Genomic DNA, 25,064 nt, shown 5'->3' on the forward strand with positions numbered 1-25,064 from the left:
TGCGCACGCGAAAACAGAGTTCATACTCATCAGCAGCCATAAGGAAGTGCAGAAGGCATCGATACTGGTGGGCTCAGAGCACATTGAGTCCGTCAGGAATCTCAAATACCTTGGGATTCGAATCGATGACCGGCTGAAATTCAAGCACCATCTAGATGATGCATGCAATAAAGCCATGAAGACCGCAAATGCATTGGCATCATTCATACCAAACATAGGTGGACCCAGCAGCAGCATACGACGTCTTCACGCAAGCGTTGCCATATCCGTTATAAGATATGGTGCGCCAGTCTGGGCGCATATTCTGTCGGAAAAGCAGCACCAGAATACTGTACGTAGAGTACATCGGCGATTGGCCATGCGTGTTGCTAGTGCTTACCGTACCATCTCGTACGATGCGGTTTGCGTGATATCGGGTATGATGCCCCTATGCATCATTCTTGAGGAGGACTTGGAGAATTTCCGGACGGCACGTGCGGGGGAACCTCTCACTGCAGCTGTGAAGAAACGCATCAGGGCAGAGACGACGCAGAAATGGCAGAGCAGCTGGTCAAGTTCAACAACAGGCAGATGGACCTATTCGCTGATTCCCGATGTTGCGGCATGGGTTGGAAGGACGCATGGTGACGTAGACTTCTTCGTCACGCAGATTCTTTCAGGCCATGGCTGCTTCCGGAGCTACTTGCATAGGTTTACGCACGCGTCTTCGCCGCGGTGCCCAGCTTGTCCGGACGCCGACGAGACGGCAGAACATGTCATGTTCGGCTGTCCAAGGTTCATCGCCGAACGTCAGCAGCTGAACGACATGTGCGATACGGAGGTTGGGCACTCAAACTTGGTGCAGCTGATGCTCCAGAACAGCAATATGTGGGAGGCTGTGTCGACGATGATGCGCCAGGTCGTTACAAAGCTGCAGCGGTGGTGGAGAGAAGACCAGATGCATGGTCTTGCCTGAGTGTTTAGTGTGAAGTGTTGTGTTGTTTGTGTGTGCGTGTGTGACCGTCCAGTGTAAAACCTACATGTGCTCGAGAGTGTTATATGTTGCTAGTACGTACCAAGTAGACTAAGTGCACAGCACTGCCCCTCCCATGAAGTAATACCGCGAGGTGATTCCGTGGGAGGGTGCACAGGGTTCAAGGAGAGTTTTTTACTGGGTAAAAATCCCATGTCCCCCACTGTGGGTGTCTTTCGAAGATTTTAAACTCCTTGTAAAAAAAAAAAAAAAAAAAAAAAAAAAAAAAAAAAAAAAAAAACCTTAGCCAAGACACCTTAGCCAAGACACATTAGCCACGACACATTAGCCGAGACACATTAGCCAAGACACATTAGCCGAGACACATAAGCCAAGACACCTTAGCCAAGACACATTAGCCAAGACACCTTAGCCAAGACACATTAGCCAAGACACCTTAGCCAAGACACTTTAGCCAAGACACATTAGCCAAGACACATTAGCCAAGACACCTTAGCCAAGACACATTAGCCAAGACACATAAGCCAAGACACATTAGCCAAGACACCTTAGCCAAGACACATTAGCCAAGACACATTAGCCAAGACACCTTAGCCAAGACACATTAGCCAAGACACATTAGCCAAGACACATTAGCCAAGACACATTAGCCAAGACACATTAGCCAAGACACCTTAGCCAAGACACCTTAGCCAAGACACCTTAGCCAAGACACATTAGCCAAGACACATTAGCCAAGACACCTAAGCCAAGACACAATAGCCAAGACACCTTAGCCAAGACACCTTAGCCAAGACACCTTAGCCACGACACCTTAGCCGAGACACATTAGCCAAGACACCTCAGCCCAGACACATTAGAAAAGACACATTAGCCGAGACACCTTAGCCAAGACACCTTAGCCAAGACACATTAGCCAAGACACCTTAGCCAAGACACATTAGCCAAGACACCTTAGCCAAGACACATTAACCAAGACACCTTAGCCAAGACACCTTAGCCAAGACACATTAGCCAAGACACATTAGCCAAGACACATTAGCCAAGACACATTAGCCAAGACACATTAGCCAAGACACATTAGCCAAGACACCTTTGCCAAGACACATTAGCCAAGACACATTAGCCAAGACACATTAGTCAAGACACATTAGCCAAGACACATTAGCCAAGACACCTTAGCCAAGACACATTAGCCAAGACACATAAGCCAAGACACATTAGCCAAGACACATTAGCCAAGACACATTAGCCAAGACACCTTAGCCAAGACACCTTAGCCAAGACACCTTAGCCAAAACACATTGGCCAAGACACATTAGCCAAGACACCTTAGCCAAGACACATTAGCCAAGACACATTAGCCAAGACACATTAGCCAAGACACCTTAGCCAAGACACATTAGCCAAGACACATTAGCCAAGACACATTAGCCAAGACACCTTAGCCAAGACACCTTAGCCAAGACACATTAGCCAAGACACCTTAGCCAAGACACATTAGCCAAGACACATTAGCCGAGACACAAAAGTTGAGACACATTAGCCAAGACACATTAGCCAAGACACCTTAGCCAAGACACATTAGCCAAGACACCTTAGCCAAGACACCTTAGCCAAGACACCTTAGCCAAGACACATTAACCAAGACACCTTAGCCAAGACACCTTAGCCAAGACACATTAGCCAAGACACCTTAGCCAAGACACATTAGCCAAGACACATAAGCCAAGACACATTAGCCAAGACACATTAGCCAAGACACCTTAGCCAAGACACCTTAGCCAAGACTCCTCAGCCAAGACACATTAGAAAAGACACATTAGCCGAGACACCTTAGCCAAGACACCTTAGCCAAGACACATTAGCCAAGACACCTTAGCCAAGACACATTAGCCAAGGCACCTTAGCCAAGACACATTATCCAAGACACCTTAGCCAAGACACCTTAGCCAAGACACATTAGCCAAGACACATTAGCCAAGACACATTAGCCAAGACACATTAGCCAAGACACATTAGCCAAGACACATTAGCCAAGACACATTAGCCAAGACACCTTAGCCAAGACACATTAGCCAAGACACATAAGCCAAGACACATTAGCCAAGACACATTAGCCAAGACACATTAGCCAAGACACCTTAGCCAAGACACCTTAGCCAAGACACCTTAGCCAAGACACCTTAGCCAAGACACATTGGCCAAGACACATTAGCCAAGACACCTTAGCCAAGACACATTAGCCAAGACACATTAGCCAAGACACATTAGCCAAGACACCTTAGCCAAGACACATTAGCCAAGACACATTAGCCAAGACACATTAGCCAAGACACCTTAGCCAAGACACATTAGCCAAGACACCTTAGCCAAGACACATTAGCCAAGACACATTAGCCGAGACACAAAAGTTGAGACACATTAGCCAAGACACATTAGCCAAGACACCTTAGCCAAGACACATTAGCCAAGACACCTTAGCCAAGACACCTTAGCCAAGACACCTTAGCAAAGACACATTAGCCAAGACACATTAGCCAAGACGCCTTAGCCAAGACACCTTAGCCGAGACACAAAAGTTAAGACACCTTAGCCAAGACACCTTAGCCAAAACACATTAGCCAAGACCAAGCCGAGACACATAAGCCAAGACACGTTAGCCAAGACACATTAGCCACGACACATTAGCCGAGACACATTAGCCAAGACACATTAGCCGAGACACATAAGCCAAGACACATTAGCCGAGACACCTTAGCCAAGACACATTAGCCAAGACACATTAGCCGAGACACCTTAGCCAAGACACCTTAGCCAAGACACCTTAGCCAAGACACCTTAGCCAAGACACATTAGCCAAGACACATTAGCCAAGACACATTAGCCGAGACACCTTAGCCAAGACACCTTAGCCAAGACACCTTAGCCAAGACACCTTAGCCAAGACACATTAGCCAAGACACATTAGCCAAGACACCTTAGCCAAGACACATTAGCCAAGACACATTAGCCAAGACACATTAGCCAAGACACATTAGCCAAGACACCTTAGCTAAGACACCTTAGCTAAGACACCTTAGCCAAGACACCTTAGCCAAGACACATTAGCCAAGACACATTAGCCAAGACACCTTAGCCAAAACACATTAGCCAAGACACCTTAGCCAAGACACATTAGCCAAGACACATTAGCCAAGACACATTAGCCAAGACGCATTAGCCAAGACACCTTAGCCAAGACACATTAGCCAAGACACATTAGCCAAGACACCTTAGCCAAGACACATAGCCAAGACACCTTAGCCAAGACACATTAGCCAAGACACCTTAGCCAAGACACATTAGCCAAGACACATTAGCAAAGACACATTAGCCAAGACACATTAGCCAAGACACCTTAGCCGAGACACAATAGTTGAGACACATTAGCCAAGACACCTTAGCCAAGACACCTTAGCCAAGACACATTAGCCAAGACACCTTAGCCAAAACACATTAGCCAAGACACCTTAGCCAAGACACATAGCCAAGACACCTTAGCCAAGACACATTAGCCAAGACACCTTAGCCAAGACACATTAGCCAAGACACATTAGCAAAGACACATTAGCCAAGACACATTAGCCAAGACACCTTAGCCAAGACACTTTAGCCAAGACACCTTAGCCAAGACACATTAGCCAAGACACCTTAGCCAAGACACATTAGCCAAGACACATTAGCCAAGACACCTTAGCCAAGACACCTTAGCCGAGACACAATAGTTGAGACACATTAGCCAAGACACGTTAGCCAAGACACCTTAGCCAAGACACCTTAGCCAAGACACCTTAGCCAAGACACATTAGCCAAGACACATTAGCCAAGACACATTAGCCAAGACACCTTAGCCAAGACACCAGCCATGACACATTAGCCAAGACACATTAGCCGAGACACCTTAGCCAAGACACCTTAGCCAAGACACATTAGCCAAGACACATTAGCCAAGACACATTAGCCAAGACACATTAGCCAAGACACCTTAGCCAACACACCTCAGCCATGACACATTAGCCAAGACACATTAGCCGAGACACCTTAGCCAAGACACCTTAGCCAAGACACATTAGCCAAGACGCCTGAGCCAAGACACATTAGCCAAGACACATAAGCCAAGACACATTAGCCAAGACACATTAGTCAAGACACATTAGCCAAGACACATTAGCCAAGACACCTTAGCCAAGACACCTTAGCCAAGACACCTTAGCCAAGACACATTAGCCAAGACACCTTAGTCAAGACACTTTTGCCAAGACACATTAGCCAAGACACATTAGCCAAGACACATTTGCCAAGACACATTAGCTAAGACACCTTAGCCAAGACACATTAGCAAAGACACATTAGCCAAGACACATTAGCCAAGACACCTTAGCCAAGACACTTTAGCCAAGACACCTTAGCCAAGACACATTAGCCAAGACACCTTAGCCAAGACACATTAGCCAAGACACATTAGCCAAGACACCTTAGCCAAGACACCTTAGCCGAGACACAATAGTTGAGACACATTAGCCAAGACACATTAGCCAAGACACCTTAGCCAAGACACCTTAGCCAAGACACCTTAGCCAAGACACCTTAGCCAAGACACATTAGCCAAGACACATTAGCCAAGACACATTAGCCAAGACACCTTAGCCAAGACACCTAGGCCATGACACATTAGCCAAGACACATTAGCCGAGACACCTTAGCCAAGACACCTTAGCCAAGACACCTTAGCCAAGACGCCTGAGCCAAGACACATTAGCCAAGACACATTAGCCAAGACACATTAGCCAAGACACATTAGTCAAGACACATTAGCCAAGACACATTAGCCAAGACACATTAGCCAAGACACATAAGCCAAGACACATTAGCCAAGACACATTAGCCAAGACACATTAGCCAAGACACATTAGCCAAGACACATTAACCAAGACACCTTAGCCAAGACACCTTAGCCAAGACACCTTAGCCAAGACACATTAGCCAAGACACCTTTGCCAAGACACCTTAGCCAAGACACCTTAGCCAAGACACATTAGCCAAGACACCTTAGCCAAGACTTATTAGCCAAGACACTTTTGCCAAGACACATTAGCCAAGACACATTAGCCAAGACACATTTGCCAAGACTTATTAGCTAAGACACCTTAGCCAAGACACATTAGCCAAGACACCTTAGCCAAGACACCTTAGCCAAGACACATTAGCCAAGACACATAAGCCAAGACACCTTAGCCAAGACACATAAGCCAAGACACCTTTGCCAAGACACATTAGCCAAAACACATTAGCCAAGACACCTTGGATAAGATACCTTAGCCAAGACAACTTAGCCAAGACACCTTAGCCAAGACACATTAGCCAAGATACATTAGCCAAGACACCTTTGCCGAGACACCTTAGCCAAGACACCTTAGCCGAGACACATTAGCCAAGACACATTAGCCAAGACACATTAGCCAAGACACCTTTGCCAAGACACCTTTGCCAAGACACATTAGCCAAGACACCTTTGCCAAGACACCTTAGCCAAGACACCTTAGCCTAGACACCTTAGCCTAGACACCTTAGCTAAGACACATTAGCCAAGACACATTATCCAAGACACATTAGCCAAGACACATTAGCCAAGACACCTTAGCCAAGACACATTAGCCAAGACACATTAGCCAAGACACATTAGCCAAGACACATTAGCCAAGACACATTAGCCAAGACACAATAGCTAAGACACATTAGCCAAGACACATTAGCCAAGACACTTTAGCCAAGACACCTTAGCCAAGACACATTAGCCAAGACATCTTTGCCAAGACACATTAGCCAAGACACATTAGCCAAGACACCTTAGCCAAGACACATTAGCCAAGACACATTAGCCAAGACACATTAGCCAAGACACATTAGCCAAGACACATAAGCCAAGACACATTAGCCAAGACACATTAGCCAAGACACCTTAGCCAAGACACCTTAGCCAAGACACATTAGCCAAGACACCTTTGCCAAGACACATTAGCCAAGACACCTTAGCCAAGACACATTAGCCAAGACACATTAGCCAAGACACATTAGCCAAGACACATTAGCCAAGACACATTAGCCAAGACACCTTAGCCAAGACACATTAGCCAAGACACATTAGCCAAGACACATTAGCCACGACACATTAGCCGAGACACATTAGCCAAGAAACATTAGCCGAGACACATAAGCCAAGATTCCTTAGCCAAGACACATTAGCCAAGACACATTAGCCAAGACACATTACCCGAGACAACTTAGCCAAGACACCTTAGCCAAGACACCTTAGCCAAGACACCTTAGCCAAGACACATTAGCCAAGACACATTAGCCAAGACACATTAGCCAAGACACATTAGCCAAGACACATTAGCCAAGACACCTTAGCCAAGACACCTTAGCCAAGACACCTTAGCCAAAACACCTTAGCCAAGACACATTAGCCAAGATACATTAGCCAAGACACCTTTGCCGAGACACCTTAGCCAAGACACCTTAGCCAAGACACATTAGCCAAGACACATTAGCCAAGACACCTTAGCCAAGACACATTAGCCAAGACACATTAGCCAAGACACATTAGCCAAGACACATTAGCCAAGACACATTAGCCAAGACACATTAGCCGAGACAAATTAGCCAAGACACATTAGCCAAGACACATTAGCCAAGACACATTAGCCAAGACACATTAGCCAAGACATATTAGCCAAGACACATAAGCCAAGACACCTTAGCCAAGACACATTAGCCAAGACACCTTAGCCAAGACACCTTAGCCAAGACACCTTAGCCAAGACACCTTTGCCAAGACACATTAGCCAAGACACATTAGCCAAGACACATTAGCCAAGATACATTAGCCAAGACACCTTTGCCAAGACACATTAGCCAAGACACCTTAGCCAAGACACATTAGCCAAGACACCTTAGCCAAGACACCTTAGCCAAGACACATTAGCCAAGACACATTAGCCAAGACACATTAGCCAAGACACATTAGCCAAGACACATTAGCCAAGACACCTTTGCCAAGACACATTAGCCAAGACACATTAGCCAAGACACATTAGCCAAGACACATTAGCCAAGACACATTAGCCAAGACACATTAGCCAAGACACATTAGCCAAGACACATAAGCCAAGACACATTAGCCAAGACACATTAGCCAAGACACCTTAGCCAAGACACATTGGCCAAGACACATTAGCCAAGACACCTTTGCCAAGACACATTAGCCAAGACACATTAGCCAAGATACATTAGCCAAGACACATAGCCAAGACACCTTTGCCAAGACACATTAGCCGAGTCACATTAGCCAAGACACATTTGCCAAGACACATTAGCTAAGACACCTTAGCCAAGACACATTAGCCAAGACACCTTAGCCAAGACACCTTAGCCAAGACACATTAGCCAAGACACATAAGCCAAGACACATAAGCCAAGACACATAAGCCAAGACACCTTTGCCACGACACATTAGCCAAAACACATAAGCCAAGACACCTTAGCCAAGACACATTAGCCAAGACACATTAGCCAAGACACATAAGCCAAGACACCTTAGCCAAGACACCTTAGCCAAGACACTTTAGCCAAGACACATTAGCCAAGACACCTTAGCCAAGACACATTAGCCAAGACACATTAGCCAAGACACATTAGCCAAGACACATTAGCCAAGACACATTAGCCAAGACACATTAGCCAAGACACATTAGCCGAGACACCTTAGCCAAGACACCTTAGCCAAGACACCTTAGCCAAGACACATTAGCCGAGACACATTAGCCAAGACACATTAGCCAAGACACATTAGTTAAGACACCTTAGCCAAGACACACTAGCCAAGACACATTAGCCGAGAAACCTTAGCCACAACACATTAGCCAAGACACCTTAGCCAAGACACCTTAGCCAAGACACATTAGCCAAGACACCTTAGCCAAGACACATTAGCCAAGACACCTTAGCCAAGACACCTTAGCCAAGACACCTTAGCCAAGACACATTAGCCAAGACACATTAGCCAAGACACATTAGCCAAGATACATTAGCCAAGACACCTTTGCCAAGACACATTAGCCAAGACACCTTAGCCAAGACACATTAGCCAAGACACCTTAGCCAAGACACCTTAGCCAAGACACATTAGCCAAGACACATTAGCCAAGTTACATTAGCCAAGACACATTAGCCAAGACACATTAGCCAAGACACCTTTGCCAAGACACATTAGCCAAGACACATTAGCCAAGACACATTAGCCAAGACACATTAGCCAAGACACATTAGCCAAGACACATTAGCCAAGACACCTTAGCCAAGACACATTAGCCAAGACACATAAGCCAAGACACATTAGCCAAGACACATTAGCCAAGACACATTAGCCAAGACACCTTAGCCAAGACACCTTAGCCAAGACACCTTAGCCAAGACACATTGGCCAAGACACATTAGCCAAGACACCTTAGCCAAGACACATTAGCCAAGACACATTAGCCAAGACACATTAGCCAAGACACCTTTGCCAAGACACATTAGCCGAGACACATTAGCCAAGACACATTTGCCAAGACACATTAGCTAAGACACCTTAGCCAAGACACATTAGCCAAGACACCTTAGCCAAGACACCTTAGCCAAGACACATTAGCCAAGACACATTAGCCAAGACACATTAGCCAAGACACATAAGCTAAGACACCTTTGCCAAGACACATTAGCCAAGACACATAAGCCAAGACACCTTAGCCAAGACACATTAGCCAAGACACATTAGCCAAGACACATTAGCCAAGACACCTTAGCCAAGACACATTAGCCAAGACACCTTAGCCAAGACACCTTAGCCAAGACACATTAGCCAAGACACATTAGCCAAGACACATTAGCCAAGACACATAAGCCAAGACACATTAGCCAAGACACATTAGCCAAGACACATTAGCCGAGACACATTAGCCGAGACACATTAGCCAAGACACATTAGCCAAGACACCTTAGCCAAGACACATTAGCCAAGACACATTAGCCAAGACACATTAGCCAAGACACCTTTGCCAAGACACATTAGCCAAGACACATTAGCCAAAACACCTTAGCCAAGACACCTTAGCCAAGACACCTTAGCCAAGACACATTAGCGACGACACATTAGCCGAGACACATTAGCCAAGACACATTAGCCGAGACACATAAGCCAAGACACCTTAGCCAAGACACATTAGCCAAGACACCTTAGCCAAGACACATTAGCCAAGACACATTAGCCGAGACACCTTAGCCAAGACACATTAGCCAAGACACATTAGCCAAGACACCTTAGCCAAGACACCTTAGCCAAGACACATTAGCCAAGACACATAAGCCAAGACACATTAGCCAAGACACATTAGCCAAGACACATTAGCCAAGACACCTTAGCCAAGACACCTTATCCAAGACACCTTAGCCAAGACACCTTAGCCAAGACACCTTAGCCAAGACACATTAGCCAAGACACCTTAGCCAAGACACATTAGCCAAGACACATTAGCCAAGACACCTTAGCCAAGACACCTTAGCCAAGACACATTAGCCAAGACACATTAGCCAAGACACATTAGCCAAGACACCTAAGCCAAGACACAAAAGCCAAGACACCTTAGCCAAGACACCTTAGCCAAGACACCTTAGCCACGACACCTTAGCCGAGACACATTAGCCAAGACACCTCAGCCAAGACACATTAGAAATGACACATTAGCCGAGACACCTTAGCCAAGACACATTAGCCGAGACACAAAAGTTGAGACACATTAGCCAAGACATATTAGCCAAGACACATTAGCCGAGACACCTTAGCCAATACACCTTAGCCAAGACACCTAAGCAAAGACACGTTAGCCAAGACACATTAGCCAAGACACCTTAGCCAAGACACATTAGCCGAGACACAATAGTTGAGACACATTAGCCAAGACACATTAGCCAAGACACCTTACCCAAGACACCTTAGCCAAGACACCTTAGCCAAGACACATTAGCCAAGACAGATTAGCCAAGACACATTAGCCAAGACACCTTAGCCAAGACACATTAGCCGAGTTACATTAGCCAAGACACATTAGCCGAGACACATTAGCCAAGATACCTTAGCCAAGACACATTAGCCAAGACACCTTAGCCAAGACACATTAGCCAAGACACCTTAGCCAAGACACCTTAGCCAAGACACATTAGCCAAGACACATTAGCCAAGACACATTTGCAAAGACACATTAGCCAAGACACATTAGCCAAGACACATTAGCCAAGACACATTAGCCAAGACACATTAGCCAAGACACATTAGTCAAGACACATTAGCCAAGACACCTTAGCCAAGACACATTAGCCAAGACACCTTAGCCAAGACACCTTAGCCAAGACACCTTAGCCAAGACACATTAGCCAAGACACATTAGCCAAGACACCATAGCCAAGACACATTAGCCAAGACACATTAGCCAAGACACCTTAGCCAAGACACCTTAGCCAAGACACATTAGCCAAGACACCTTAGCCAAGACACCTTAGCCAAGACACCTTAGCCAAGACACCTTAGCCGAGACACCTTAGCCAAGACACCTTAGCCAAGACACCTTAGCCAAGACACCTTAGCCAAGACACCTTAGCCAAGACACATTAGCAAAGACACCTAAGCCAAGACACCTTAGCCAAGACACATTAGCCAAGACACCTTAGCCAAGACACCTTAGCCAAGACACCTTAGCCAAGACACATTAGCCAAGACACATTAGCCAAGACACCTTAGCCAAGACACCTTAGCCAAGACACCTTAGCCAAGACACCTTAGCCAAGACACCTTAGCCAAGACACATTAGCCGAGACACCTTAGCCAAGACACATTAGCCAAGACACCTTAGCCAAGACACCTTAGCCAAGACACCTTAGCCAAGACACATTAGCCAAGACACATTAGCCGAGACACATTAGCCAAGACACATTAGCCGAGACACATAAGCCAAGACACATTAGCCGAGACACCTTAGCCAAGACACATTAGCCAAGACACATTAGCCGAGACACCTTAGCCAAGACACCTTAGCCAAGACACCTTAGCCAAGACACCTTAGCCAAGACACCTTAGCCAAGACACATTAGCCAAGACACATTAGCCAAGACACCTTAGCCAAAACACATTAGCCAAGACACCTTAGCCAAGACACATTAGCCAAGACACATTAGCCAAGACACATTAGCCAAGACACCTTAGCCAAGACACCTTAGCCAAGACACCTTAGCCAAGACACCTTAGCCGAGACACCTTAGCCAAGACACATTAGCCAAGACACCTTAGCCAAGACACCTTAGCCAAGACACCTTAGCCAAGACACCTTAGCCAAGACACATTAGCCAAGACACATTAGCCAAGACACATTAGCCGAGACACCTTAGCCAAGACACCTTAGCCAAGACACCTTAGCCAAGACACCTTAGCCAAGACACATTAGCCAAGACACATTAGCCAAGACACCTTAGCCAAGACACCTTAGCCAAGACACCTTAGCCAAGACACCTTAGCCGAGACACCTTAGCCAAGACACATTAGCCAAGACACCTTAGCCAAGACACCTTAGACAAGACACCTTAGCCAAGACACATTAGCCAAGACACATTAGCCAAGACACATTAGCCAAGACACATTAGCCAGGACACATTAGCCAAGACACCTTAGCCAAGACACCTTAGCCAAGACACATTAGCCAAGACACATTAGCCAAGACACCTTAGCCAAAACACATTAGCCAAGACACATCAGCCAAGACACATTAGCCAAGACACCTTAGCCAAGACACATTAGCCAAGACACCTTAGCCAAGACACATTAGCCAAGACACATTAGCAAAGACACATTAGCCAAGACACATTAGCCAAGACACATAAGCCAAGACACCTTAGCCAAGACACTTTAGCCAAGACACCTTAGCCAAGACACATTAGCCAAGACACCTTAGCCAAGACACATTAGCCAAGACACATTAGCCAAGACACATTAGCCAAGACACCTTAGCCAAGACACCTCAGCCATGACACATTAGCCAAGACACATTAGCCGAGACACCTTAGCCAAGACACCTTAGCCAAGACACATTAGCCAAGACGCCTTAGCCAAGACACATTAGCCAAGACACATTAGCCAAGACACCTTAGCCAAGACACCTTAGCCAAGACACATTAGCCAAGACACCTTAGCCAAGACACATTAGCCGAGACACATTAGCCAAGACACATTAACCAAGACACATAAGCCAAGACACCTTAGCCAAGACACCTTAGCCAAGACACCTTAGCCGAGACACCTTAGCCAAGACACCTTAGCCAAGACACCTTAGCTAAGACACATTAGCCAAGACACCTTAGTCAAGACACATTAGCCAAGACACCTTAGCCAAGGCACATTAGCCAAGACACCTTAGCCAAGACACCTTAGCCAAGACACCTTAGCCGAGACACATTAGCCAAGACACATTAGCCAAGACACCTTAGCCGAGACACATTAGCCAAGACACATTAGCCAAGACACCTTAGCCAAGACACATTAGCCAAGACACCTTAGCCAAGACACCTTAGCCGAGACACATTAGCCAAGACACATTAGCCAAGACACCTTAGCCAAGACACCTTAGCCAAGACACCTTAGCCAAGACACATTAGCCAAGACACATTAGCCAAGACACATTAGCCAAGACACATTAGCCAAGACACCTTAGCCAAGACACATTAGCCAAGACACCTTAGCCAAGACACCTTAGCCAAGACACATTAGCCAAGACACATTTGCCAAGACATATTAGCCGAGACACATTAGCCAAGACACATTAGCCGAGACACATAAGCCAAGACACCTTAGCCAAGACACCTTAGCCAAGACACATTAGCCAATACACCTTAGCAAAGACACATTAGCCAAGACACATTAGCCAAGACACATTAGCCAAGACACCTTAGCCAAGACACCTTAGCCGAGACCCAAAAGTTGAGACACCTTAGCCAAGACACATTAGCCAAGACACATTTGCCAAGACATATTAGCCGAGACACATTAGCCAAGACACATTAGCCGAGACACATAAGCCAAGACACATTAGCCAAGACACCTTAGCCAAGACACATTAGCCAATACACCTTAGCAAAGACACATTAGCCAAGACACCTTAGCCAAGACACATTAGCCAAGACGCCTTAGCCAAGACACATTAGCCAAGACACATTAGCCAAGACACCTTAGCCAAGACACCTTAGCCAAGACACATTAGCCAAGACACCTTAGCCGAGACACATTAGCCAAGACACATTAGCCAAGACACCTTAGCCAAGACACATTAGCCAAGACACCTTAGCCAAGACACCTTAGCCGAGACACATTAGCCAAGACACATTAGCCAAGACACCTTAGCCAAGACACCTTAGCCAAGACACCTTAGCCAAGACACATTAGCCAAGACACATTAGCCAAGACACATTAGCCAAGACACATTAGCCAAGACACATTAGCCAAGACACATTAGCCAAGACACATAAGCCAAGACACATTAGCCAAGACACATAAGCCAAGACACATTAGCCAAGACACCTTAGCCAAGACACCTTAGCCAAGACACGTTAGCCAAGACACATCAGCCAAGACACCTTAGCCAAGACAAATTAGCCAAGACACCTTAGCCAAGACACCTTAGCCAAGACACATTAGCCAAGACACCTTAGCCAAGACACCTTAGCCGAGACACATTAACCAAGACACATTAGCCAAGACACCTTAGCCAAGACACATCAGCCAAGACACATTAGCCAAGACACATTAGCCAAGACACATTAGCCAAGACACATTAGCCAAGACACCTTAGCTAAGACACCTTAGCCAAGACACATTAGCCAAGACACATTAGCCAAGACACATTAGCCAAGACACATTAGCCAAGACACATAAGCCAAGACACATTAGCCAAGACACATTAGCCAAGACACATTAGCCGAGACACCTTAGCCAAGACACCTTAGCCAAGACACATTAGCCAAGACACCTTAGCCAAGACACATTAGCCGAGACACATTAGCCAAGACACATTAGCCAAGACACATTAGTTAAGACACCTTAGCCAAGACACACTAGCCAAGACACATTAGCCGAGACACCTTAGCCACAACACATTAGCCAAGACACCTTAGCCAAGACACCTTAGCCAAGACACATTAGCCAAGACACCTTAGCCAAGACACATTAGCCAAGACACCTTAGCCAAGACACATTAGCCAAGACACCTTAGCCAAGACACCTTAGCCAAGACACATTAGCCAAGACACCTTAGCCAAGACACATTAGCCAAGATACATTAGCCAAGACACCTTTGCCAAGACACATTAGCCAAGACACCTTAGCCAAGACACATTAGCCAAGACACCTTAGCCGAGACACCTTAGCCAAGACACATTAGCCAAGACACATTAGCCAAGACACCTTAGCCAAGACACATTAGCCAAGACACCTTTGCCACGACACATTAGCCAAGACACATTAGCCAAGACACATTAGCCAAGACACATTAGCCAAGACACATTAGCCAAGACACATTAGCCAAGACACCTTAGCCAAGACACATTAGCCAAGACACATAAGCCAAGACACATTAGCCAAGACACATTAGCCAAGACACATTAGCCAAGACACCTTAGCCAATACACCTTAGCCAAGACACATTGGCCAAGACACATTAGCCAAGACACCTTAGCCAAGACACATTAGCCAAGACACATTAGCCAAGACACATTAGCCAAGACTCATTAGCCAAGACACCTTTGCCAAGACACATTAGCCGAGACACATTAGCCAAGACACATTTGCAAAGACACATTAGCCAAGACACCTTAGCCAAGACACATTAGCCAAGACACCTTAGCCAAGACACCTTAGCCAAGACACATTAGCCAAGACACATTAGCCAAGACACATTAGCCAAGACACATAAGCCAAGACACCTTAGCCAAGACACATTAGCCAAGACACCTTAGCCAAGACGCATTAGCCAAGACACATTAGCCAAGACACCTTAGCCAAGACACATTAGCCAAGACACATTAGCCAAGACACATTAGCCAAGACACATAAGCCAAGACACCTTAGCCAAGACACATTAGCCAAGACACATTAGCCGAGACACCTTAGCCAAGACACCTTAGCCAAGACACATTAGCCAAGACACCTTAGCCAAGACACATTAGCCAAGACACATTAGCCAAGACACATTAGCCAAGACACCTTTGCCAAGACACATTAGCCAAGACACATTAGCCAAGACACCTTAGCCAAGACACCTTAGCCAAGACACCTTAGCCAAGACACATTAGCCACGACACATTAGCCGAGACACATTAGCCAAGACACATTAGCCGAGACACATAAGCCAAGACACCTTAGCCAAGACACATTAGCCAAGACACCTTAGCCAAGACACCTTAGCCAAGACACATTAGCCGAGACACCTTAGCCAAGACACATTAGCCAAGACACATTAGCCAAGACACCTTAGCCAAGACACCTTAGCCAAGACACATTAGCCAAGACACATAAGCCAAGACACATTAGCCAAGACACATTAGCCAAGACACATTAGCCAAGACACCATAGCCAAGACACCTTATCCAAGACACCTTAGCCAAGACACCTTAGCCAAGACACATTAGCCAAGACACATTAGCCAAGACACCTTAGCCAAGACACATTAGCCAAGACACATTAGCCAAGACACCTTAGCCAAGACACCTTAGCCAAGACACCTTAGCCAAGACACCTTAGCCAAGACACATTAGCCAAGACACATTAGCCAAGACACCTAAGCCAAGACACAATAGCCAAGACACCTTAGCCAAGACACCTTAGCCAAGACACCTTAACCAAGACACCTTAGCCAAGACACCTTAGCCGAGACACATTAGCCAAGACACCTCAGCCAAGACACATTAGAAAAGACACATTAGCCGAGACACCTTAGCCAAGACACCTTAGCCAAGACACATTAGCCAAGACACCTTAGCCAAGACACATTAGCCAAGACACATTAGCCAAGACACATTAGCCAAGACACCTTAGCCAAGACACATTAGCCAAGACACATTAGCCAAGACACCTTAGCCAAGACACATTAGCCAAGACACCTTAGCCAAGACATCTTAGCCAAGACACATTAGCCAAGACACATTAGCCGAGACACAAAAGTTGAGACACATTAGCCAAGACACATTAGCTAAGACACATTAGCCGAGACACCTTAGAAAATACACCTTAGCCAAGACACCTAAGCAAAGACACATTAGCCAAGACACCTTAGCCAAGACACCTTAGCCAAAACACATTAGCCGAGACACAAAAGTTGAGACACATTAGCCAAGACACATTAGCCAAGACACCTTAGCCAAGACACCTTAGCCAAGACACCTTAGCCAAGACACATTAGCCAAGACACCTTAGCCAAGACACATTAGCCAAGACACCTTAGCCAAGACACATTAGCCGAGTTACATTAGCCAAGACACATTAGCCGAGACACATTAGCCAAGACACCTTAGCCAGGACACATTAGCCAAGACACCTTAGCCAAGACACATTAGCCAAGACACCTTAGCCAAGACACCTTAGCCAAGACACCTTAGCCAAGACACATTAGCCAAGACACATTTGCAAAGACACATTAGCCAAGACACATTAGCCAAGACACATTAGCCAAGACACATTAGCCAAGACACATTAGCCAAGACACCTTAGCCAAGACACATTAGCCAAGACACATTAGCCAAGACACATTAGCCAAGACACCTTAGCCAAGACACATTAGCCAAGACACATTTGCCAAGACACCTTAGCCAAGACACCTTAGCCAAGACACATTAGCCAAGACACATTAGCCAAGACACCTTAGCCAAGACACATTAGCCAAGACACATTAGCCGAGACACAAAAGTTGAGACACATTAGCCAAGACACATTAGCCAAGACACCTTAGCCAAGACACATTAGCCAAGACACCTTAGCCAAGACACATAAGCCAAGACACCTTAGCAAAGACACATTAGCCAAGACACCTTAGCCAAGACACCTTAGCCAAGACACCTTAGCCGAGACACAAAAGTTGAGACGGCTTAGCCAAGACACCTTAGCCAAAACACCTTAGCCAAGACACATTAGCCGAGACACATTAGCCAAGACACCTTAGCCAAGACACATTAGCCACGACACATTAGCCGAGACACATTAGCCAAGACACATTAGCCGAGACATATAAGCCAAGACACATTAGCCGAGACACCTTAGCCAAGACACATTAGCCAAGACACATTAGCCGAGACACCTTAGCCAAGACACCTTAGCAAAGACACCTTAGCCAAGACACATTAGCCAAGACACATTAGCCAAGACACATTAGCCGAGACACCTTAGCCAAGACACCTTAGCCAAGACACCTTAGCCAAGACACCTTAGCCAAGACACATTAGCCAAGACACATTAGCCAAGACACCTTAGCCAAGACACATTAGCCAAGACACATTAGCCAAGACACATTAGCCAAGACACCTTAGCCAAGACACCTTAGCCAAGACACCTTAGCCGAGACACCTTAGCCAAGACACATTAGCCAAGACACCTTAGCCAAGACACCTTAGCCAAGACACCTTAGCCAAGACACATTAGCCAAGACACATTAGCCAAGACACATTAGCCAAGACACATTAGCCAAGACACCTTAGCCAAGACACCTTAGCCAAGACACCTTAGCCAAGACACATTAGCCAAGACACCTTAGCCAAAACACATTAGCCAAGACACATTAGCCAAGACACATTAGCCAAGACACCTTAGCCAAGACACATTAGCCAAGACACCTTAGCCAAGACACATTAGCCAAGACACATTAGCAAAGACACATTAGCCAAGACACATTAGCCAAGACACCTAAGCAAAGACACTTTAGCCAAGACACCTTAGCCAAGACACATTAGCCAAGACACCTTAGCCAAGACACATTAGCCAAGACACATTAGCCAAGACACCTTAGCCAAGACACCTTAGCCGAGACACAATAGTTGAGACACATTAGCCAAGACACATTAGCCCAGACACCTTAGCCAAGACACATTAGCCAAGACACCTTAGCCAAGACACATAAGCCAAGACACATTAGCCAAGACACATTAGCCAAGACACCTTAGCCAAGACACCTCAGCCATGACACATTAGCCAAGACACATTAGCCGAGACACCTTAGCCAAGACACCTTAGCCAAGACACATTAGCCAAGACGCCTTAGCCAAGACACATTAGCCAAGACACATTAGCCAAGACACATTAGCCAAGACACATTAGCCAAGACACATTAGCCGAGACACATTAGCCAAGACACATTAGCCGAGACACATAAGCCAAGACACATTAGCCAAGACACCTTAGCCAAGACACATTAGCCAAGACACATAAGCCAAGACACCTTAGCCAAGACACATTAGCCAAGACACATTAGCAAAGACACATTAGCCAAGACACATTAGCCAAGACACCTTAGCCAAGACACCTTAGCCAAGACACCTTAGCCAAGACACATTAACCAAGACACATAAGCCAAGACACCTTAGCCAAGACACCTTAGCCAAGACACCTTAGCCGAGACACCTTAGCCAAGACACCTTAGCCAAGACACCTTAGCCAAGACACATTAGCCAAGACACATTAGCCAAGACACATTAGCCAAGACACCTTAGCCAAGACACATTAGCCAAGACACATAAGCCAAGACACATTAGCCAAGATACATTATCCAAGACACATTAGCCAAGACACCTTAGCCAATACACCTTAGCCAAGACACATTGGCCAAGACACATTAGCCAAGACACCTTAGCCAAGACACCTTAGCCAAGACACATTAGCCAAGACACATTAGCCAAGACACATTAGCCAAGACACCTTTGCCAAGACACATTAGCCGAGACACATTAGCCAAGACACATTAGCCAAGACACATTAGCTAAGACACCTTAGCCAAGACACATTAGCCAAGACACCTTAGCCAAGACACCTTAGCCAAGACACATTAGCCAAGACACATTAGCCAAGACACCTTAGCCAAGACACATTAGCCAAGACACATTAGCCAAGACACCTTAGCCAAGACACATTAGCCAAGACACATTAGCCAAGACACATTAGCCAAGACACATAAGCCAAGACACATTAGCCAAGACACATTAGCCAAGACACATTAGCCGAGACACCTTAGCCAAGACACCTTAGCCAAGACACATTAGCCAAGACACCTTAGCGAAGACACATTAGCCAAGACACATTAGCCAAGACACATTAGCCAAGACACCTTTGCCAAGACACATTAGCCAAGACACATTAGCCAAGACACCTTAGCCAAGACACCTTAGCCAAGACACCTTAGCCAAGACACATTAGCCACGACACATTAGCCGAGACACATTAGCCAAGACACATTAGCCGAGACACATAAGCCAAGACACCTTAGCCAAGACACATTAGCCAAGACACCTTAGCCAAGACACATTAGCCAAGACACCTTAGCCAAGACACATTAGCCAAGACACATTAGCCAAGACACCTTAGCCAAGACACCTTAGCCAAGACACATTAGCCAAGACACATTAGCCAAGACACATTAGCCAAGACACATTAGCCAAGACACCTTAGCCAAGACACCTTATCCAAGACACCTTAGCCAAGACACCTTAGCCAAGACACCTTAGCCAAGACACATTAGCCAAGACACCTTAGCCAAGACACATTAGCCAAGACACATTAGCCAAGACACCTTAGCCAAGACACCTTAGCCAAGACACCTTAGCCAAGACACAATAGCCAAGACATATTAGCCAAGACACCTAAGCCAAGACACAAGAGCCAAGACACCTTAGCCAAGACACCTTAGCCAAGACACCTTAGCCACGACACCTTAGCCGAGACACATTAGCCAAGACACCTCAGCCAAGACACATTAGAAAAGACACATTAGCCGAGACACCTTAGCCAAGACACCTTAGCCAAGACACATTAGCCAAGACACCTTAGCCAAGACACATTAGCCAAGACACATTAGCCAAGACACATTAGCCAAGACACCTTAACCAAGACACATTAGCCAAGACACATTAGCCAAGACACATTAGCCAAGACACATTAGCCAAGACACCTTAGCCAAGACATCTTAGCCAAGACACATTAGCCAAGACACATTAGCCAAGACACATTAGCCAAGACACATTAGCCGAGACACAAAAGTTGAGACACATTAGCCAAGACACATTAGCTAAGACACATTAGCCGAGACACCTTAGCCAATACACCTTAGCCAAGACACCTAAGCAAAGACACCTTAGCCAAGACACATTAGCCAAGACACCTTAGCCAAGACATCTTAGCCAAGACACATTAGCCAAGACACATTAGCCAAGACACATTAGCCGAGACACATTAGCCGAGACACAAAAGTTGAGACACATTAGCCAAGACACATTAGCCAAGACACATTTGCCAAGACACCTTAGCCAAGACACCTTAGCCAAGACACATTAGCCAAGACACATTAGCCAAGACACCTTAGCCAAGACACATTAGCCAAGACACATTAGCCGAGACGCAAAAGTTGAGACACATTAGCCAAGACACATTAGCCAAGACACCTTAGCCAAGACACATTAGCCAAGACACCTTAGCCAAGACACATAAGCCAAGACACCTTAGCCAAGACACATTAGCCAAGACACCTTAGCCAAAACACATTAGCCAAGACACATTAGCCAAGACACATTAGCCAAGACACCTTAGCCAAGACACATTAGCCAAGACACCTTAGCCAAGACACATTAGCCAAGACACATTAGCAAAGACACATTAGCCAAGACACATTAGCCAAGACACCTAAGCAAAGACACTTTAGCCAAGACACCTTAGCCAAGACACATTAGCCAAGACACCTTAGCCAAGACACATTAGCCAAGACACATTAGCCAAGACACCTTAGCCAAGACACCTTAGCCGAGACACAATAGTTGAGACACATTAGCCACGACACATTAGCCCAGACACCTTAGCCAAGACACATTAGCCAAGACACATTAGCCGAGACACATTAGCCAAGACTCATTAGCCGAGACACATAAGCCAAGACACCTTAGCCAAGACACATTAGCCAAGACACATTAGCCAAGACACATAAGCCGAGACACCTTAGCCAAGACACCTTAGCCAAGACACCTTAGCCAAGACACATTAGCCAAGACACATTAGCCAAGACACATTAGCCAAGACACATTAGCCAAGACACATTAGCCGAGACACATTAGCCAAGACACATTAGCCGAGACACATAAGCCAAGACACATTAGCCAAGACACCTTAGCCAAGACACATTAGCCAAGACACATTAGCCAAGACACCTTAGCCAAGACACATTAGCCAAGACACATTAGCCAAGACACCTTAGCCAAGACACATTAGCCAAGACACATTAGCCAAGACACATTAGCCAAGACACATAAGCCAAGACACATTAGCCAAGACACATTAGCCAAGACACATTAGCCGAGACACCTTAGCCAAGACACCTTAGCCAAGACACATTAGCCAAGACACCTTAGCCAAGACACATTAGCCAAGACACATTAGCCAAGACACATTAGCCAAGACACCTTTGCCAAGACACATTAGCCAAGACACATTAGCCAAGACACCTTAGCCAAGACACCTTAGCCAAGACACATTAGCCAAGACACATTAGCCAAGACACCTTAGCCAAGACACCTTAGCCAAGACACATTAGCCAAGACACATTAGCCAAGACACATTAGCCAAGACACCTTAGCCAAGACACATTAGCCAAGACACATAAGCCAAGACACATTAGCCAAGACACATTAGCCAAGACACATTAGCCAAGACACCTTAGCCAATACACCTTATCCAAGACACATTGGCCAAGACACATTAGCCAAGACACCTTAGCCAAGACACATTAGCCAAGACACATTAGCCAAGACACATTAGCCAAGACACATTAGCCAAGACACCTTTGCCAAGACACATTAGCCGAGACACATTAGCCAAGACACATTTGCCAAGACACATTAGCTAAGACACCTTAGCCAAGACACATTAGCCAAGACACCTTAGCCAAGACACCTTAGCCAAGACACATTAGCCAAGACACATTAGCCAAGACACATTAGCCAAGACACCTTAGCCAAGACACCTTTGCCAAGACACATTAGCCAAGACACATAAGCCAAGACACCTTAGCCAAGACACATTAGCCAAGACACATTAGCCAAGACACATTAGCCAAGACACCTTAGCCAAGACACATTAGCCAAGACACATTAGCCAAGACACATTAGCCAAGACACATAAGCCAAGACACATTAGCCAAGACACATTAGCCAAGACACCTTAGCCGAGACACCTTAGCCAAGACACCTTAGCCAAGACACATTAGCCAAGACACCTTAGCCAAGACACATTAGCCAAGACACATTAGCCAAGACACCTTAGCCAAGACACCTTAGCCAAGACACCTTAGCCAAGACACATTAGCCACGACACATTAGCCGAGACACATTAGCCAAGACACATTAGCCGAGACACATAAGCCAAGACACCTTAGCCAAGACACATTAGCCAAGACACCTTAGCCAAGACACATTAGCCAAGACACATTAGCCGAGACACCTTAGCCAAGACACATTAGCCAAGACACATTAGCCAAGACACCTTAGCCAAGACACCTTAGCCAAGACACATTAGCCAAGACACATAAGCCAAGACACATTAGCCAAGACACATTAGCCAAGACACCTTAGCCAAGACACCTTATCCAAGACACCTTAGCCAAGACACCTTAGCCAAGACACCTTAGCCAAGACACATTAGCCAAGACACCTTATCCAAGACACATTAGCCAAGACACATTAGCCAAGACACCTTAGCCAAGACACATTAGCCAAGACACATTAGCCAAGACACATTAGCCAAGACACATAAGCCAAGACACCTTTGCCAAGACACATTAGCCAAGACACCTTAGCCAAGACACATTAGCCAAGACACCTTAGCCAAGACACATTAGCCAAGACACATTAGCCAAGACACATTAGCCAAGACACCTTAGCCAAGACACATTAGCCAAGACACATAAGCCAAGACACATTAGCCAAGACACATTAGCCAAGACACATTAGCCAAGACACCTTTGCCAAGACACATTAGCCAAGACACCTTAGCCAAGACACCTTAGCCAAGACACATTAGCCAAGACACCTTAGCCAAGACACCTTAGCCAAGACACATTAGCCAAGACACCTTAGCCAAGACACCTTAGCCAAGACACCTTAGCCAAGACACCTTAGCCAAGACACCTTAGCCAAGACACCTTAGCCAAGACACATTAGCCAAGACACATTAGCCAAGACACCTTAGCCAAGACACCTTAGCCAAGACACCTTAGCCAAGACACCTTAGCCAGGACACATTAGCCGAGACACATTAGCCAAGACAGATTAGCCAAGACACATTAGCCAAGACACCTTAGCCAAGACACATTAGCCGAGTTACATTAGCCAAGACACATTAGCCGAGACACATTAGCCAAGACACCTGAGCCAAGACACATTAGCCAAGACACCTTAGCCAAGACACCTTAGCCAAGACACCTTAGCCAAGACACATTAGCCAAGACACATTAGCCAAGACACATTAGCCAAGACACCTTAGCCAAGACACATTAGCCAAGACACATAAGCCAAGACACATTAGCCAAGACACATTAGCCAAGACACATTAGCAAAGACACATTAGCCAAGACACATTAGCCAAGACACCTTAGCCAATACACCTTAGCCAAGACACATTGGCCAAGACACATTAGCCAAGACACCTTAGCCAAGACACATTAGCCAAGACACATTA

General features: G+C 46.0%; 1 long non-coding RNA gene across 1 annotated transcript in view; it reads right to left on the bottom strand.

Moving 5' to 3' along the window:
- Positions 1-12,671: 12,671 nt before the first annotated feature.
- The window catches only part of LOC125774378 (uncharacterized), a 39,494-nt gene continuing 27,101 nt past the window's right edge, over positions 12,672-25,064 (bottom strand). The window contains exons 2-3 of the long non-coding RNA XR_007420863.1: positions 13,553-13,622; positions 12,672-13,020 (exon numbers count right to left, since the gene is read on the bottom strand). This is a non-coding gene — a long non-coding RNA (uncharacterized LOC125774378). The remainder of the gene's footprint in view (positions 13,021-13,552; positions 13,623-25,064) is intronic.

Source organism: Anopheles funestus, unplaced genomic scaffold (assembly GCF_943734845.2).
Source record: "Anopheles funestus unplaced genomic scaffold, idAnoFuneDA-416_04 scaffold_15_ctg1, whole genome shotgun sequence".
NCBI classification, from domain to species: Eukaryota; Metazoa; Arthropoda; class Insecta; order Diptera; family Culicidae; genus Anopheles; species Anopheles funestus.